The following is a 20089-nucleotide window of genomic DNA, read 5'->3' as shown; positions in this document are numbered from 1 at the left end:
TAAAATCTTGGAATAGTTATAATTTATAATACCAATCATTTTTGGGGTTGGGATAAATTTGTGTAGGCATTTAGGCGGCAAACACCCTTAATGCGGTCCAGATTAAATATACTAATTTAAAGTCAAAGTAAAAAATCACTGCAAAATTATTGTGATTTAGAATTTATTTGAGGTGTAGTGTATTGTTATATTGAACTTCCTTTTTCCAAAAACAGCGATAAGTGATGTAGTTTCTCAAAACTGCTCGTAAATCAAAAATAACGAAGGATTCCGCGCGCCAAATTAGAACCTAATAAATCTAAGTTAATTGCCATCAAAACGTTCTAGTTGACTCTACTCATACCTCATCCGAAACACATCAATACTTTCATAAAGCTCCAACTTTCTTTGACTAATCTCTGCCTCGTCTATTTTTATGAGAAACTTCAAAATGATATGATTAGGCTTTGAAAAATTGCCCACGATCCAGGCTAATTAATGGCAGACTATTTAGGTTTGACAGATTTTACTTTTTTGAAAATGCGTGTGGTCTCTGATGGATTTAGTTGGATGAACTTTATCAGTTGAACTTCTAACTGAACTTATTCAATATTGTAAACTTGGCTGATACTTTTAAAATAAATACATAATGGTAAGCAGACACTGGCAGGAATGTCAAAAAATATCGAGACTTATCGACATGAAAAGTCTCATCTGTAAATAGAGATTTATTGCGTTTTTTAAAACAAGAATTAGGTATATATTTTCAATCGAAATTTGCCTTGCATTTTAAACTATTACCTAACTCAATATATTGTTGTTTAATTTAATAAAACGCATTTTTTTTTGTAGTACCTACCTACTTATTCCACTTTAAAGTGGAATATTTAAAAGTGGAATAAGTACTACAAAAAATGCGTTTTATTAAGCAACAATACAATGCAGTTCCACCATGAATTGACAGTTAACAAAATAAAATAAATTAACTCAATATACTTATCAGACATCAACAGTGAAATAAGTCAAATATACTAGTTTCGAGATAATAATTGAACTTTAAGGTTTGTGTCATACAATATTGAAATAATTTTTCAATAAGTAGGTATGTTTGCAGTTTATACTATACTTGGTGGTTGATGATCACGTCGGGGTCACCACTTTGGGGATGATGAGGTGGAGGAGATAAAGTCGTAGATGCTTGAATGTTGTGAGAGGAGAGTTTTTTGTCGTTACAAGAATATAATAGTAAAGACGATAAAGGATGACAGCGTGAGATTATAATCACGGGTAATGATGTACCTACTGGTGAGATCGATGTGATCAAGAGATTGATTATATTAATGAACCGAGAGACTTGGTTCGAGTGGAATGACGATTTACTACATCGAGTGAAGGACTCGTGCGTCGGGTGACGGACTCACGTGTCGGAAAATGATGTATACCGCTCAAAGATCCGAATGAAGTCAAACAACTTTCATGCAGCCGTACTGCCGCTTGTCTACTACATACAATTCCACACAATATCATTTATCACATTCATTTTTAAAAGGCGCATAGTGGTAGTTATGCAAATACAAAAACACCTAAACTACAAAATGATCCTGACGCGTAACCACTTGGCCATCATGGGTCCCGGATTCGAATGTTGAGTTTGGAAAAATCACATGCGGTTTTTCAATGTGTGTTTGAATAAAGAGTAAGGACCTAAATGCATTATGGAAACCTTTAATGTATGTGTGCTAATCGATCACATTTAATGTATAATATTGTTTTAATCACAGTGATACCTATAATTGTGAATAAAAACTATAACTATTTTGTCAGCACACTTTCTCTACTGTATTTAAAAAAAAATATCATTCACACAAAAATTATAAATAATAGTACAGTTTGTTGCTGAACAGTAAAACCATATAATTAAGGGTTAATACAACCTCAATAGATCTTCTTAGGATTGAACATGGTAAGTAAAAATACAAAATAAGTACCGATATTGGTAGTGTACTTACTATTATATATTATTTTATTTTGATAAACTTATAATTCTGAATCTGAGGAAAATGTAAATTAGCATACCTACAGTGTGCAAAAAAAAATCAGAGCTTTCCACGTAAACTATTTTATTCCGCGCAGCAAATAAAAAATATACTTACTTAGGGAATTATAGCTAACAAATCCATAAAAGCAAGCGACGGATGTACCTAATCTTTTTAAGGTGTTAATTGTCGATTATTCTGTGGAAGAAATGTGTTCGTTTTGTGATGCTGTTTTCTTTAATGTTTATACGTTTATAGCATAAATAGATACCTACCTCAACTAAGATTTTCGATCTAAGCCATTCTAAGCAGTATTTTCATGTGTCACTTTCATAATTATGCACATTTCTGATTCTTGAACTCCTAAAAACTGTGAAATTATTGCATGGGTAGGTACCTATATTATGTTCCAACGAAATTTTGACCAGGCGATGATTTTGATATGGTTTTAACTAGTTACTAGAAACTTTAATCGGTAAATTTAAACGGTATCGAAACTTCATTCATTACGATACTTGCAAGTAGGACCTCCATTCTTACTTGAAACACGAGAGGTGCTCGTTTTGCCTGAAAGTTTAAAATCATGAAAAGAAGAATATTTTTACAGGCTGATTAAAAAAAATCCTTGCGGTTCAACTATATATATTACTGCATGTTCGGACCCAAACTTGCTCATTGCATAAGCTAGGTTACGCAAGAGGGCCTCCAAAATGTCATAAAATATCTAATAATAAATAAAAACCCACGATATACCTACTTGAATATATTTACGCAAAGAAATTCCTAAATACAAAATAGCTCAAAGCGATAGGTACTACAACCCATTGTGGTTCTTGGCCACTTTCAGATAACACCTACCTATTTCATATTCACCTCCTTTGTCTGGTATAAGCTCCCTTTTCCACCTCAACCTAAGCCCAATGGATTCTTTCTATACAGTTGTTTGACCATGTCGGATTCTAAAAAGATCAGATAGGCCTCCACAGAGCGGTGGTTTGTATTGCTTTCTTTATTTTTACGAGAAATGGATGTTAGCCACTTGCTAAACCTATTAGGTTTACATACTCAGACTCCAATCACACATTTAAAAACAATGCATATTTGCCAGACCCCAGGATTCGAACCTGAGACCCACAACATTATAAGCAAGCGTGTTAGCCACGCGGACATCTAGGGCGTACACAATTTAGCTGCAAAATTATATTATAATCAAATGAAGTATCTAGGTATAGAAAAAATTAATTCAGAACTAGATAGGTATTTACAAGAAAGAATATAATCCATGAATCTGAAATATGGAAAAGCTGCCACTTGATATTGTGAAGTAGGTACCTTATGTGCCAGTTTTAAAGGGGCGCCTCATGCGCCTGTGAGATTAAACGACGTCAATAAATTGAGTAGACTGTTGCTGCAGATATTTTGGGTAGCAAGCTCTTTTGATAACGCAGGATTTACGAATATTTACATAGGTACATTGAGAAAATAATATTATTATTATGTGGTATAAAGCGGGACGCACACCGTCAAACCGGGAAATCGTATTATAAAGGTATGCGCACACCGATGTTTGTAGGTACCTTACTCCCAGAGGTTAAGCACTTTATTATATCCGAACGCGAATGGGCGGTAAATGGCGGTGCATGGAGACGTGGTCGCGCGAACGGAGATGGCAGACCCGCGAATAATTAAATTTACATTTTAAAATATTAACGGATCTTAAAATAAAAGGCCTGAAGCTATGTTTAATATGCATCGTTTTTTTATTATACTTAACTAATATTATACTTAAATAACGTATTATTATGTCGCACCGTGAGTGTAAAACCAACGTATGTGCAAATTACATAGTTTGGAGATATAAGGGTTTGAAGTTTTCATTTGGTCAGGATAAATAGAGTTTATAAAATAAAACGATAATATTTGGTGTATGTATACATTATGACATGTTCTTTTATTAATTTTATTTTTTTTTCATATAAATCCATCAAGATTACAAGTTTTAGCAGTTGCTATGGTTTTACACTTTCATGATGCATAGAAAATGTTGATATTTCGCAGTTACCTGAATTGCAGTAAGATTTTTATTGGGAACTTTGGTAATACCATTATAATATAATATGTTATATTATTATTAAATAAATCAAGAATGATATTTACCTATAATATTTTGATATTTTAAGCTTACTAACTATAATTTATTAAAATAGATGCATACAATTTTAAACCAAAATAAAAATAGCAAATTACAATAATTGTAATGTTTTTATAATTAATTTTATCGATGTCAATTATTATCTGAATCTGTATTTAAATGTGTAGATGAAAGTTTTTTTTATAAAAATTATGGTGTATTTCTGGTATCACTTTTGATGAACATAGGGAAATCAAGTCATTTAATTTTGCTTCGGAGATCCGAGGTGGTTTTATAAATGCTTTGTGTAGTTGAAGTTGTACTGATTGACGTCCGCCCTGACGTTTTCTAATATTTATTACATCAAACACTTCTGTTTCATACTTATTTTTATAGAACAGGCAATAAGTATTGTTTTTCCTCACTTCAATAACGCAAATGTCTACGCAACTAACCTTTTTACTATTTTCGTTGAGTTGAAAATTATTGCCGATTTCATTTGCTAACTTGTGAAAATCAAAAATCTCGTCAGTGCCAATTTCCAGTGAATCACTGGAATCCACTGTATTGGTATATAAATTGGACCTGGCTTCAAGACTATTTTTTTGTTTCTCTATGCAAGAGTGTTATAGAGTCACCCTCGTTCTAGGTGTGTCCTACGACCAAAAAGTTGTGTGTGATTTTTGGGATATTAAAATTCTGGACGGCATATAAATACATTGCTGTAATAAATTTATTTTTATTCTGTCCGGCACGATTATCCGAATAAAAAATGACTTCCTTCCCAATTGATTTATCTTCCAAAAATTTTACAACACAAGAACCAATTGCATTGGCCCCTTTGTTTGTAGTCCCTTCATGCTAAACAAAACAGTAACCATTTTTATTACTAATGTGTGTAAGATGGTAAAATTATAGGTTGAAAGCTTTCTTTTATAATATAGCACTGATATCTGGGCATTTGGTGTTGATAATACGGCCTGCAGATTAAAGCAACATACTTTTTATTCGTCTTTCGCCTTCTGTGTTCTCGATAATTGTTTATTTTTTTTGATGAATGTCATATATTATTTAACTTGAATTATATTTTTCTCTTCGCTACTGCAATTTTTATATTTTTCACAAAAGTCACATAGGTCCTTGTTTGGTTGAAAAAAGCCTATATTATAATGGGTATTGTTCCTCTTGCAAACCAGCAGCATCCTTATCTATATCCAACATGGGTTCTTCAGCATCAGGAAATGTACTACACATTTTTGAAAATCTGTAACATTGCAAAAACAAAAATATCATAGATCTGATTGATATACTGTTTAAATTGAAAGAGTTTATTATTGTAGGTGCATAAAATAAATACATAGGTACATAAGATAAGTCGATAATAATAAGTTTCATAACAATAATAATATTAAGGTTAGTTTTGTATATCATTTTAGTTTAATATTTATCACAAAGTCTTACCTTTTTAGAAGTTTTTCAGCTTTTAAAGCTAACTCCACCATCATTCGAATCCTTAAACTTATATTTGATAAAAACAAAATACACTGCACTACATTACTTGAATCAAAGGAAACAATAATGTGTTGTAGAATACGTCTGGATGCGTTATCAAAGTCTTAACACTGAATCATTTCAATAATTGCCTGCTATCACAATAATAAAAACAATGCCACATTGCATTCACCAAAAGAATGCGTCTGATGCTCGGGTTTCACAATTAGTCATGGATAATCATTTGCAGATACTATGGTTTTACATTAACAATGGAAGTAAATCTTTGTATTGTAAAACCCAAATATCTGTCTTTTTTAATGAAAATTTTTAAGTTTGCAGTAACTTCAATTTTACATTATCAAGTTTATGACTTTTGCAGTTGTTTTGCATTTAAATCTCGAAATTGAAAAATTTGCACTTGCTATGGTTTTACACTCACGGTGCGATGTGTAGGGAGTGTAGGGACACGCCAAGCGGGGGGGGGGGGTGTTGTAGTTGTACAGCACCCAGGTAGCAGGATGCAGAGGGCGGCAAAATACCAGAAAAAATAATCTTTAATAATATTATAGGTAATATTATTTGAAACGTATTCATTTTCATTACATAAACTTAATTGTATAATGTATTGTATATAATGAATGCGATATATAAAATTATATAGTAGAGTAATGCATCATAGTCGTATGCAAAAATACCGAAAGCATTCTTTTAAAGTCTCGATAAAATGTCATAACAGAGACATAAAATATTTCTACGAGAATTTAATTCTTTTGAAGATGTCAGAAACTGGAGTGAAAGAAGTTATACAAAAAAATAAATGGGCAATTTTTTTCATGTACGGTGCCTGCAGCGTAATTTCCTTTGATATTATAATATTAATATTTCTCTTAAACTTATACCTAATATTATTTGTTTATGGGGCGGCAACCATCTTTGGCACGGCTCTGATGATGTGCCTTCCATTAAGGATTTACATTAACGGTATATCTACTAAATCTAGATAATTCATTTTGTTTTCATTGTTTTATTCAGACGATTTAGTATTTTTTTTTCTAAAATAATTGTAATCATGAAACAATCTTGAATTTAGTGTTTAGATACCTTAGTTTATACGAAAGTCATTAAGTATAACAATTATTATTGCATTGAATTCGTTTCATAGCTTGTCATGTATTTTTTTAACATTGTGTACAACATATTACTACGAAGGCCGGTTTGTAATGTAGCCTAATTAAATTTTAAGTAGGTATTATAATCATTTCTCGTCATGTAAAAATTCAGTACATGATACGAATACATCGTTTATGTAGAATATTATAAACAAGTTAGAATAAAATTATATTGTGATTTGTATTTTATTTGAAATTGGATTTAAACGAAAATGTTAACTTATTTTATCGACAAACACACATGGTAAGTTATTATTGAATTTACTTAATGAGGTTTTTAGTTGTATATTCATTTATGTCAACGCTTTTTAAATCTAATTTATCTCTATATACCAACTTCAAATAATATTTTTTAAATATTCCTAATTACAATAGCGATTTTACTGACACGGAAGCTTTAAACGCTGATATGATTGCAAAAAATGCATTTGCAATAAACCATCATTAGTGTAATATTGCATAGTTACGTTGTCAGAACTATTTTAATTATTTGATTTTATGATATTGTTATTAATACGTAATATTTTATGATTAAGGTACTTTCTGACGAAGTAACCACTTCATCTGCTTCAAGAAAACCCACCACTGCCTATTTAGTGAAGGTTTTGTTGAGTTATATCTACTTAGTTCATACTTAATAAAACAAATCAAAGAGTAATTCGCAAGATTTCAGAAATGTAATAAGCCATGTGCTTACGTACCTACCTAATTATCAAAAAAAAACTTAATTATAGATATATTGCTAACGTCAGAAAATAAAAAGATTCATAAAATCATTAAATCGTGAATACCTCATAACACAAATACGAAGGTTCTTTCTTAGTCACTGTCACTAGACAGTGTCAACTAAATTTAAATAGCAAGTTGATCAACAGGCTTAAAACAATGCACATATATCTAGAATTGAAAAATATCTCCAAAACTGTACCTACACATTATAATTATTATGATTAACATAACACATTTGTAATTAATATCAGTGACGTGCGGTCAATAAATACTGAAAATGCGGAGCATACCCAGAAATAAACAATAGGTACAAATTACATACTGTGTAATAAATTCTTATATTGAGCATACATAATTTGAAAACATCTCATGCATTCTTCTTTTCTTTCTTTCGACCATGTCCGATCCTAATAGGATCATATGGGCCTCCACAGTGTGGAGGTTTGTATTAACAGATTTTGTTTTTACGAAAAATGGATGTCAGCCACTTGCTCAACCTATTAGGTCCATACTCTGACTCATATACAAACTCAAACAATTTATGTGTAGGTACTTACCAGACACAGGATTCGAGCCTGGGATCCACGACGCTATAGGCCAACGCTTAAGCCGCGCGGCCATCGTGGGTGCTCATCATGCATACCCACTATAAAAAATCTTTTTAGAAAAAATACGACACCCAACGGGACTTGAACTTGTAACCGCTGGATTCGCGCTAGTGTACTTTTCCAATTAAGCTACGGGCATCCTAATTAACTACGACGATTTTAAACTAGTAAATATTTTTATATGACAGGGTGTATGCATGAGATGTTTTCAAATGATGTATGTTCAATATATCTACTTATAGAATGTTATATTCTTATATCTTTTTCGTTGAATAAAATAAATAATTTATTTATTTATTATACGTATAGTTAATTGCATGATCTATTTTGCCTAACTATGTTTTTTCTAATGTTACCTAATATTGCAGAGTTACCTCTTTGTAATGTCACATGGTACATTCAAAATTACTTCACCAGCGAAGACAAAAATATGTTATGTATAATTCTGATAATATCGTGCAAGCGGGTAATTAGTAAGTACCAGTAGCGAAATGTGGAGGTAGGCTGTTAAGATCCGCCATAAATAGTGCACATTAAACTTTGTTAGTCATACGTATTTATTTTTATTGAACTATGACTACAATTTACAGATTGTATTGGTTAGTTTTTAAAAATAAATTAAGCCCTGCCTAACCAAACCATAATAGTTTTGGTATATTTCGGGCGATACGACGTGCAAAATTTTTCATGCATACTTAGGTAAGTATTTGTTTTCGATGGATTAAGAATACATTATTACACATATTATTGCTGGTTCATTTTTTTTTAATTCATTAAGCCCTGCCTAACCAAACTATAATAGATAAAAATATTATTCTATCTATAAAATATTCAAAGTTATGTATGATTTAATTGAATTATTTTAGATATTTTATAGATAGACGTGTATTTTTTGACTATTATTAATTGTTATAGCTTGGTTTCGCAGGGTTTAATTGAATTTTAAAACTAACCAACAATTTCTGTAAATTATAGTCTTACTTCAATGAAAACAAATACGTATGACCAGTGACGTCCCTAGACAGATTGCCGCCCCTAGGCAGCGCCAAAATGCCGCCCCATTTTTTTTATCATCCTTTCATGACTCCAATATCTAAGAAATGTGTTGTATGAAAACAAAATATATACCACTAAATCTAATTTAAATGACATCTCTGCTTCAATAGACAATATTGCGAGTCCACTGTTTCAGATACATTTAAAATACACCCGATAACTTCCAAAACTCGCGAGTAATAGGTATACTTAGTAAAAAATAATTGGATACATTTTAAATTACCTATGTAAGTACCTATCTATAATTCAAATAAAATTTGAAAATTTGCACGTGTTATTGCTACTCATTATGGACGTGACGTCCAAGGACAACGGAAGTAAACTAGACATCGCGAACCCGACAAAGTCCTGTTAAGCCTTTTATGTTAATTAATTAATAAATTTTGGTTCCAACCAGTGAGCTGATTTTTTTAATGGAAAGATATTTTCGCCATTACTAAGTTTAGGTAGGTAGTTGTTTTCTATATATTATAACTAATGATTCTCCTCGATTTGCCGCCCTTCGAGAAACTGCCACCCCTAAGCGACGCTCAATCTGCCTACCCCCACGGGACGTCACTGCGTATGACTGTCAAAGTTTAGTGTGCACTATTTATAGTGGATCTTAATAGCCACCCTTCACCCTTCGCCACTGGTAAGTACTCGTATCTACCTCACTTTTTTCCAACATCATACCTACAAACACAAGTCACGGTAAGTCACTGGTAAGTAAATACATATAATTCATTATAGTTGGCTGTATAACAATGTCCAGCAAAAGAACTATTATTTATAAGCTCTCAAAACATTTCTCAAAAGACATTTTTACAGTTATCATATATGTATTTAAAAAAAAAGTCTAAATCAAAGGAAAAGGTTCCGATTATAAGACAATACTAATATATTCTAGAATTTAATCATGGCGTCAGAATTTTGGTCCGGTTGGATTTCCCAATAGTGTATACAATATTTACTATGTTGTCTGTTAGATACATGAATGTTTTAACTGTATTGGAATTTAAATAAATATACATTGTTTTTTTTTCACAATGCACTATGTTATAAATTAATTAATTTAAAAGTGGTAGACACTACTTGTTAGTAGGTAACAATTGATATGGGCGTGTTAAAGGTCAATAGCACGGAAAAGGTGATTCGCGAATATTTTCGCACGGTTCATCTTTCGCTGAGCGGACTGCGCCGGACCACCCAAGAAGTCATCTTGTTCTTCGGTTACTTTTACAGCATGCGACAAAGATATGCATGCATTCAACAATTCGTCACCAATAAATTAATAAATAAATAAATATGTAAGGGAGCAAACAAATGTGTTGCATATAATCAGGCAGCGGTGAAGGGTGCCTGTTGAAGATTACATAATTTAGTAAGTATCTACGTAGTTAAGTATTAAATTGAAGTAAGGAAACTTTCCAAGAAGATAATACTTAGAAGGTAATTATATGCAATTGACATTTAGGTACATACCTGTTGATGTTTGATATTATTAAAATTACAAGATAATGAAGAGAAGTATTTAATGTAAAGGCATAGAGATTGTTGACAACCACCAAAACGTTGTCTCCCCTATCTCCAGTGACGTCTCTACACCTCTTTGTGCGTTTAGAGAATTCGGTGGCGAAGGATGCCTATTGAAGGTAGGTAGGCTGTGGCAGATAACTGAAAACAAGTACTAGGATAGCCATATTTACAGTAGGTATTTGAGTTTGAATTTTGTCTATCTTCAATATTTTACTGAACAAAAAATATTATATTTAACCTTTTTATAATAGATATATTACACGAAAAACAGACAACAGAAATTAAAATAGATATTTAAAAAAAGTAAGTAATCCCCAACTGCGATTCGAACTCGGGTTAGAAAATTGTGCTACCACTAGAGTCGGATGCTCAGACCACGACAATGCTCCTAAATAAATATATAAGTACTCTTCTGCAACATCTTCTTGGCTACGCTTCTAGGCGCTGTTGTCTACTAAATGGGAGGAACTTGTTAGTTTATAATGGAAGTGCGGTTAAAAATGGGCGGAGCATGTTAGTTCACAGTTTTAACACGTAGCTAAGAAGATGTTGCTGATGAGTATATACATATATATTTACAAAAGCGCATGTTCGGCTTTGTTACTTCACGTTATTTACTTGTTTGCAGAATATTTTTTTAAGAAAAGTGCATGTAAATATAAAAGACAAAAGCCAATATTTTATGAAGTTTTACTTATATAGTTTTTCTTATTTTATGAAGTTTTCACATTTAAATAACACGTTAATTATATCTAATGGCCATGTACTCCAAACGCGCCAGTCCGTAGTCGGCGTAGCCCTGTTAGCCCATATCTAGTGGCCTGTGGGGGCCATGGTAGTTAGGTATATAGTCGACCGTTCCGAAGATTGTCCTGAAATAAGTATAACCTAAAATAGCTATTACTTAAATTACTCAAGTAGAATTAACAAAAAAATAACTTTGTTCCAAAGCCATCACTTATATTTTTCTTTCTCTTGGTCCAACTCCAACATAACAAGGCAGTTAGGTCGGGTGACTTTTGGAGACGAATTGCGTGAGATTTCCGAAAGATATGTCGAATCTGGCTGGGCCGGGACGCACGTTGTTAACACTTTGCATACATTTGCACTTATATTAGTTTGGGTTTGTACTTTATACCAACATATCTGCCGATTCTGCAATGCGAAGACCATAACTGTAGCGTGCAATGTGCAGCATGGTGATAGAGGAATCAGATACGCTGTTTTGACATTAACGAAGCCGACTTGGTAAGAATATACTATGTTGGTATAGCCACCGAGTAGATAGCAGTTTATATAATTATTTTTCTTATTAATTGATCTTCCCCCTCATCTATCTTAATTATATATTTATTGTCGATATTTCATTTAATCCAAAGTGTCAATGAAAATATGAAAATCTACATTATATTTCACGCTCAGTAAAAGACTATCCCATAAAGATAATGTGAATGCAAAAAAAAATGCAATTTGCAAAGAGACATACCTAGTACCTACGTAGATACTTGCTACATTCGTTACTTTTTTTAAATACTAAAAAATATTACAAACTACTAAAAAACTACTTATAGAATACAAAAAGGTTTTAAAAACTATGATTTTTTTTTAAATTATGGCGAAATTTTGGTGATATAAAATGTCTATCAATGGTTTCCAATGCCAATCAATGCTCAATCTAAATTTTAATTTAAAAATGTGATGGTCTTGCCCTAAGCGTGTAATTTCCACTTGCTTTATTTTGACTTCAAGTAGGTACGTAACTAGGTACCTATTGGATATTTACCTAGGGGCAGCATGGTATGATGAAAAAGTATGGTGAAACAGGCTTGTAATCAATTTGCGGCAAAAATTCCACGTTAACATTATATTAAATGGGTACGTTATAATGACCAAAGTAAATCCTCCGTGATGCCCTGCATTTTTTTTATCGCGTCGCCATTTCTCGTGAGTTATCGGCTGTTGTCGGCATGCTTCATTCAGTTGTATGAGGAAGCCAAATCGTTGCCCATCTTTACTTTTAATACATCTATGATATTTACAGATTATAAATGTCTTAAAATAAATTTGTGAAAAGGTAAAATCACATTCGCTAAAATTATTCAGAGTTTCAGAGCATACAATCCTCAACGGCGAGAAGGATATACCTACTGCCATATTTTTGACGAGACCATTTTGACAAATTCATTTGGTCCTTGCTCTGAATCAAACACACATTAAAAAAAAAAGAGTTTTTTTCAGACATGTGGTGAGTTTCATCTACAATTTTACAGATATGCGCGGCATACCAACTAAGCTTAGAAACATATAATAATAATCTTGGATAACTTCTCAGTACATGTAATTATTGTCGTGGTTGGCAAACCTATGGTATGCGAAAAAAGGCACCTACGATACGTTGCACTTGCCAAAAGAGTGAAATCTAGATGATTTTTTTTTCAGTGTACCTAAAAGCTGATAGAAAACTTCTTTTCGGAAAAATAACCAGTCGACCAGGATTTTGGGTGGATTTTTTTAGAGGGAAATTACCTACCTATAATTGGACTCCTGATCGATTCAAGTTTTATTTCTCCTAAATATTCCATATGAGTCATATTTTTTTAAAAATAAAATAGAATAATGCAAAACTTAAATTAATTATAATTTAAATTTAAATTCAAATTCCATCAAGTATCTACCGTCAGCTAATTTTCTAAAATTGGACGGCAAACGAAAAAAAGATTTGACTTGGAATGGGTTTTGGAATTTATAAAATAGAGTAGGTATCAAAACAACACAATTTATAATTTACAATTAATAATCCTCTCGTTGATCAAAAATTTCATCAGTCTAAATCTAAAAGTTTAAAATCATTATAGCATCCTGTCAATAAACAATTTATTGTGTTGAAATATTTCACAATTAATTCTAACATGTCCAGTTATCGATCGCCTCAACATCAAGCTCTTACAGATATTTAGAATATTTAGATAAATTTATTGCATGGACCATTATTTCATGCAATGCTGAAAATTTCGACAAAAAGCTCTGTAGCTTTTTACACTATATCTCCAGGCGTTGAAAAGCTCTGTCTCAGAAGAAGTGCGCCTCGAGTACTTGCGTATAAAAAAGTCAATAATTGTGAATGGGATATGTCGATAGAAGATAGAAACATAACAATTTGTCGGCTTGCAAGAAGAAACGCATTAAAAATAAATGATTGGGTAAATAAATACATTAGGCGCAGTCACCGTGACCATGTTTTTGAATCAAAATATTTGAGAAGCGAGTCACTCGTGACGGTCGGTCCGATTTCAAAACTTAATAGGGTTAACGTTATTGAATTTTTTAGTACATACTAATTTTGATTTGAAAAATACCTACATACTTAAATCGCGCAATATGATTGCACGTGGATTGCGTTATTTCGAAAGCCGACTATCGAATAGGTATGATTCGATTTGATCGAATATTATAGAAAGCTGGATGCATGGAACTCAGAAATAAAGAAAAATGAAATACCTAACGGGTGTAAAGAAGCAGGCAACCGATCTCGAATATGGAAGAATATGGAATAAATTTAAATGGGTACGTGTCAAGAATACGTCATACGTCAAATACTGATAACTGCTCTCGGTTTATGCACTGACGCTCATTTAATATTGGTTTTTTGAAGGTTGCAACACTCACTATTGCATGGTTCATTTTCCTAAGACACTCACACATTCAAAACCTTGCGTCAAAATGTACTGTATTGGGATATAGCCTATCGGAATTTTATTTATTAATATGTTCTGTGAGTGGATGGATAACTGCTCCACAAAGAAGTTATATAGCATTAAGTAGGTAGCTACCCTATAAATCTGGTGGATTGACAAACTTTTAAATTTTGGCGAAAATTGGTAGGTACATACGTAGTAGGAAGGTAGCGAAGAACTACTGGTTGAGTGATGTTAGCAATATGCGATATGTTTTTTTTTAATCGAGGACTTATACAATATCAATTGCACATAATTATAAATATCGTGAACTCGCAAAACAACATAATGATTTATTAAGTAATAATTTTGGTTTGTCTTAATGATGACGCAAGAAATACTATATCCCTCGCCCATGCCCTCTGAATACCCTTAAATAATCCCAATATTGAATGCGCATTTCCTTGACGTGATACTCGTACCTAGACTTAAATCCATTTTATCGTACCAATATCATATTCTTTAACACGTATAAAGCCCCACACTCTTGAATCGTTACTACCTAATATTGTTGTATTCAACACCCACGCGCGGCTTAAGAGTTGGACTATCATGCCGTGGGTCTCAGGTTTTAATCCTGGGTCTGGCAAGTACACATATTGTTTTTCAATTTGTGTGTGAGTCAGGGTATGGACCTAATATGTTGAGCAAGTGGCTGACATCTATTTCTCGTAAATAACAAAATCTGTTAATACAAACCTCTACTCTGTGGAGGCCCATATGATCTTATTAGGATCGGACATGGTCGAAAAAAAAATATTGTATTTCCTGCATACACCCAGAATATTATTATTTTTTGAAAAACTTAGCTTCTTTTGTTAATTAGTCTAACTTACACACATATAATAGAAACTGTAATAGAAACATAGGTAAGTACTACGTACAATTTCGAAGAAAATCGAATAGGAACCTGCTCAATCTGTTTGCAAAGGCCTAAAAATATATCATTGGGATAATTTTCTTTTTACCACTTGATCGTTCACTAACTGACTTTTAGCTGTTCTTTTGCGTCAATTTTGTGATCACATTGTTATCTTCCATTTTTTTTTAAATATACAAAATAAATATGTCTAAATTTCTTTCAATTGTTAGCATGCTATGTACCTATGTGTTTTTACTCAGGGTTTTCCACTAGTCGTTTCTCTCTGTAAAAAATATTAATTTTTCAATCCTGATTTTCGCGTTTTAAAGCGGGTGTTATGTTTTATTTAAATTGTATTTATGAACCAGTAAATGTCTGGGACGCATTATGCAGCTTTCTTGTCGCAGTATTTGGCTCGGATCAGATAACTTGGAATGACTATTGATTTTCGGTACCCTCGAGAGAAGGCGGAACAGAAGAAAAGCGTCGGCGCGCTGGAGTGACCAAGTGAAGGAACTGACTGGGGACAGTCTTCACTTTGCCCTGAGAGAATCAGAAAACTCTAATGGGTGAAAAGTCTTTTTCGCTCAGAAGATGATTGAATTTCAGTGTTGTCACGATCCTCAGCCATGAAAGAATGACCGAAAAGAGATGAAAATTAAATTACTATTGCAGAACCTACGAGAAATAGTTTTTTAAATTCATCCAAACCATTGGTGCACTGACTCAAGTACCTATACGTTGAAAAAGAACATACGGCTTCGTATCCATACAATGACGCTCGCTCTACGCACTATATAATCGCTTTATTATGTATGTATTCTAATCAAAAATATTAATGAGTCGTATAGTATCAAAAGTAGAACTGTCGCAAATATATAGAAATTTAACAAGTATGCCAAATTATTCTTCTGACCATAATGTACGACTAGCAATATAATATTCGAATCAAAATCATATCTGTGTGGAATTATAGTTAATTATAGTTAATGAAGTATAGAATTGTGATGGAAAATAGGGCTTGGTATCAGAATTATAACTGTTTAATACTTTGGAAACAAAAGTAGAACTGTTGAATTTGAATTGAATTTCTAATTTCTAAATGTAGAAACATATTTCATGCTATTATAACACTAAAAAACCCAACAAAACGTTTTTCGTAATTTTCTCGAAATGATGAATAACGCACAGATTTACTTTTGATACTATACGACTCATATATTTCTTAAAAAAGAAAAATTATTCAAAGAAGACATTAAATTGGGAAAATTCGATGAAAACTATGCATACTAACTATTATGTTTAGATACCTACATTCTTTCAGCACTGTCTTATTGTCAAACTGTAAATTTTCTTTTCAAAAAATTGTAGCACACCAATGCATATCCAAATACATACCTCAAATATTCTCTCCACAAACAAATCAATAAACAAAATACATGCCCAGTATTAAAACATAAACAGTAGCGGCGTAATTTGGATATTGTAAGCCAACAAGAAAATAATTTAGTGTCTTGAAGAGTGCTTCCGTTGTCAAAGGGCTCCGAGGCGCGTAGCTCGGTGGTTTGCGGCTAACGCGGCGCAGTAGGAGGTCCCAGGTTCGAATCCGACAAGAATTTTCTTTGATAATTTAGTCACTTCGACGTTTAGAAAAATACTATATCATTACCGGGGCCGCGCGTTTTTTTCCGCTGGTGAAAAACACCGTTTTTGTTAGGTATCGAATTGTATTGATTTCTTTTAATGCTGTATTAAAAAGCTAATTTTAAAATGTGGTTATGTATTGAGATTAAAATTATGGATTGTTTATGAATTCTGTGGCTTTGTTGCAGGTTTTAACGAAAAAAGAAAGAAAATTAAAAATGCTGTGAATTCAGTTTAGAGCTAAAGAAACGGCTGTCAAAAAAGCTTTAGATACCGAGGTACTTACCTATATTTGCACAATTTTACAAGAGGGCGGTTTGAACATTATTTTTATCTTTTAAGTAATGGAGTCTAGTTGTAGGTATCTTTAAAAACAACCAGTGGCGAACGATGCCTGTTGAAGTAAGGTAGACTGTGGGTCACCCACAGCCTACCTTCACCCACCCACAGTGGGTGGTATGTAGCCTAAAATAAGTAGGTACCAGGAAAGCTATATTAACGGGACTTGAATATCAGTATTTTATTGTAAGTATACCTACAATTTACTGTACATGAAATATTATACGTAATTTACTTTTTTATAAAGGATATTTTACAAAAAAAAATCGGTGTGTGTACTTATGTACCTATTCGCATTAGAAGTTATACTTCTTTGGCGTAACAAAAACAAAACTTGTGATAAACTAGATTCTTCGACCAGCTCTTAATTATCTTGTTAAATTACACACTCAAGAAAAAGGACCGCTTATTGAAACGCCGTTGGTTTATTTCTATACCTACACTTTAACTTATATTACTAAAGTATATATTATTTATCGTTGTTTTTATTTTTAAAGTAACAACTATGACGTTTAATAGTTTGTTTACGTAAGGAATTGCAAATGGCCAATAATAATAAATTGGCTGCCTAGGCAATGCAACAATTCTAAACTATAATATTATACTGTATAATCGTCACGATTGGAGTATCATAGTGTGACGTAATAGTAGTGCGTTCGGCTAATAACCGAACAATCGGTGGTTCGAATCCAATCGAGTGCGTTTATTTTTGTGTGAAAAAATAAATTATGTGTTACATGTCACACGCCAAAAATACACTCTGATCTGATTTTCCAAACGTGCCTAAAGAAGTATAACTTCAAAAACTTATGACCAACTGGGAATCGAATTTGCACTAAAAAAATCTACAGCTACGTTAGTTGTACTTCTGGTCCGGTAGGCCATCCAAAATTTGCTTACTGTACACAAAATAACATAGCCAATGCGCAAAGGTAGAAAAGCGTTGTCATGAAAGCATTTCCCGTTTTATATAACGAAGTAGATAGCCCTAAAGAACAAGCGTCATCAACAAGCCTTTGTTTGCATATGTTAGTAGAGGATTTGATAGACTTGCATACCTACAGTATATTTATGTCTATGTTAATCATTAATAAGAGAATTAATATGTCTGTATTTGAAATGTCTTTATATTTAGGTTATTTAAATTTATATATCTTAAAAAGGTAGGCTTTAAATAATCGCCTAGTATGGAGTAAGTATTTGTTTTCTTGCGGGTTTTTTGTTCAATGAATTTTATTGCAAATTGCGAAAGACAGTCACCAAAGACACTGAAGGAAGTTTTAGTTTATGGCCTAATTACGAATATTTTATTTCGTTTTTTGGCACGCACGATTAAAAAAGTTTGTCATCGTAGGTAATGCATCACTCCATAGGTACCAGTCGTACCACGTTGTTACTATTATTTTTGGACATCTTTTGAATTTAAAATTATGTTCAATTGACATGACGTGGCTGTGCTAAATTCTATTGGCCGCTGCTCGAGAGAAATATAGATTTATTCCAGCTACCTATATCCAATCATAATGCGGTTCGAGTATAATTAGTACATGTCGGTGGCGAGGGGTGGAGGTAGGCTATTATATAAATATATATATAAATAGTGGACACTAAACTTTGTCAGCCATGCTTATTTGTGTTCATTGATCTAAGAACAAAATTTGTAGATGGTATTGGTTAGTTTTTGAAATTCAATTACACCCTGCCTAAACCAGACCATAATAGTTTAGGTGTGCTATGGGTGGTCCGACAAAAATATTGCATACATTTTCAGCCATACTTATTTCTTTCCTTAAATTAAGAATAGATACATATTACAGATAGTGTTGGTTATTTTTATTTAATTCATTGACGGCCCACATGCGCCACGTACCTAGGTCAAAATTGAGATTATATGGTATATTCAGAGCATAAGCCTGGACATTCCTTAAATGATGTAGATACTCTCTACAATCGCTCTGATGTTTTAGAATATAGTCATATTTCAGTACGTCCATGTGAAGTGGTGTTAAGATTTTTTAGATTTATTAATTTTTAAACGCATTTACAAAACCATTAGTAAAATTAATGTTAACATTACAGGTATAGTGACATATTTACGATAAAAAAATATATTTTATAATCTTTTTGATTCCAAATTTGACAAAAATTAGGCATTTTATTATTCAAAAATGAGCAAAATTAACACATTTGAAGATAATTCTAAAGATATTGATTATAAACTGTGTCTTTGACCATTCAAATGTGATATAAAATCCTACGTATAATGATTGTTTTATGATAATAATTATTGACCTAAGAATAAGGTAGTATTTTTTTAAATACGCCATTTCTATTGGCATTTAATATAATAATATATTATTTAAAATGATGTATGGTTTAATGGTATAATTTTATATATTTTATAGATAAACGATTTTTTTAAACTATGATCTACTACCTATGGCTTAAATTAGACACGCCTTAGTGCAATAAAAGAAAAACGTTTAACTGACAAAGTTTAGTGTGCAATATTTATGTCGAATCTTGACAGCTTACCTCCACCCTTCACCTTTGGTATATATCATACATATTATAGAAAATAGATATATACCTATCACCTAGGTATATATTATTATTGACGTTATTTTAGAAGAACTTCGGAAAAGATAATTTGCACAATTATTGCGATTGTGACAAAAATAGGAGACACCGAGTAGTATACTTACATAATTTTACGTCATTATAAAAAAAAGCACCCAAAACAGTTTGACGCAATCGATGTTTAATTAAGTATTTAATTTTAAGAAAACT

This window comes from Rhyacophila brunnea, unplaced genomic scaffold (assembly GCF_057557595.1).
Source record: "Rhyacophila brunnea isolate RB1 unplaced genomic scaffold, BYU_Rbru_1.0 scaffold_15, whole genome shotgun sequence".
In the NCBI taxonomy this organism is placed as follows: Eukaryota; Metazoa; Arthropoda; class Insecta; order Trichoptera; family Rhyacophilidae; genus Rhyacophila; species Rhyacophila brunnea.
Note: the sequence above shows the minus strand (reverse complement) of the source record.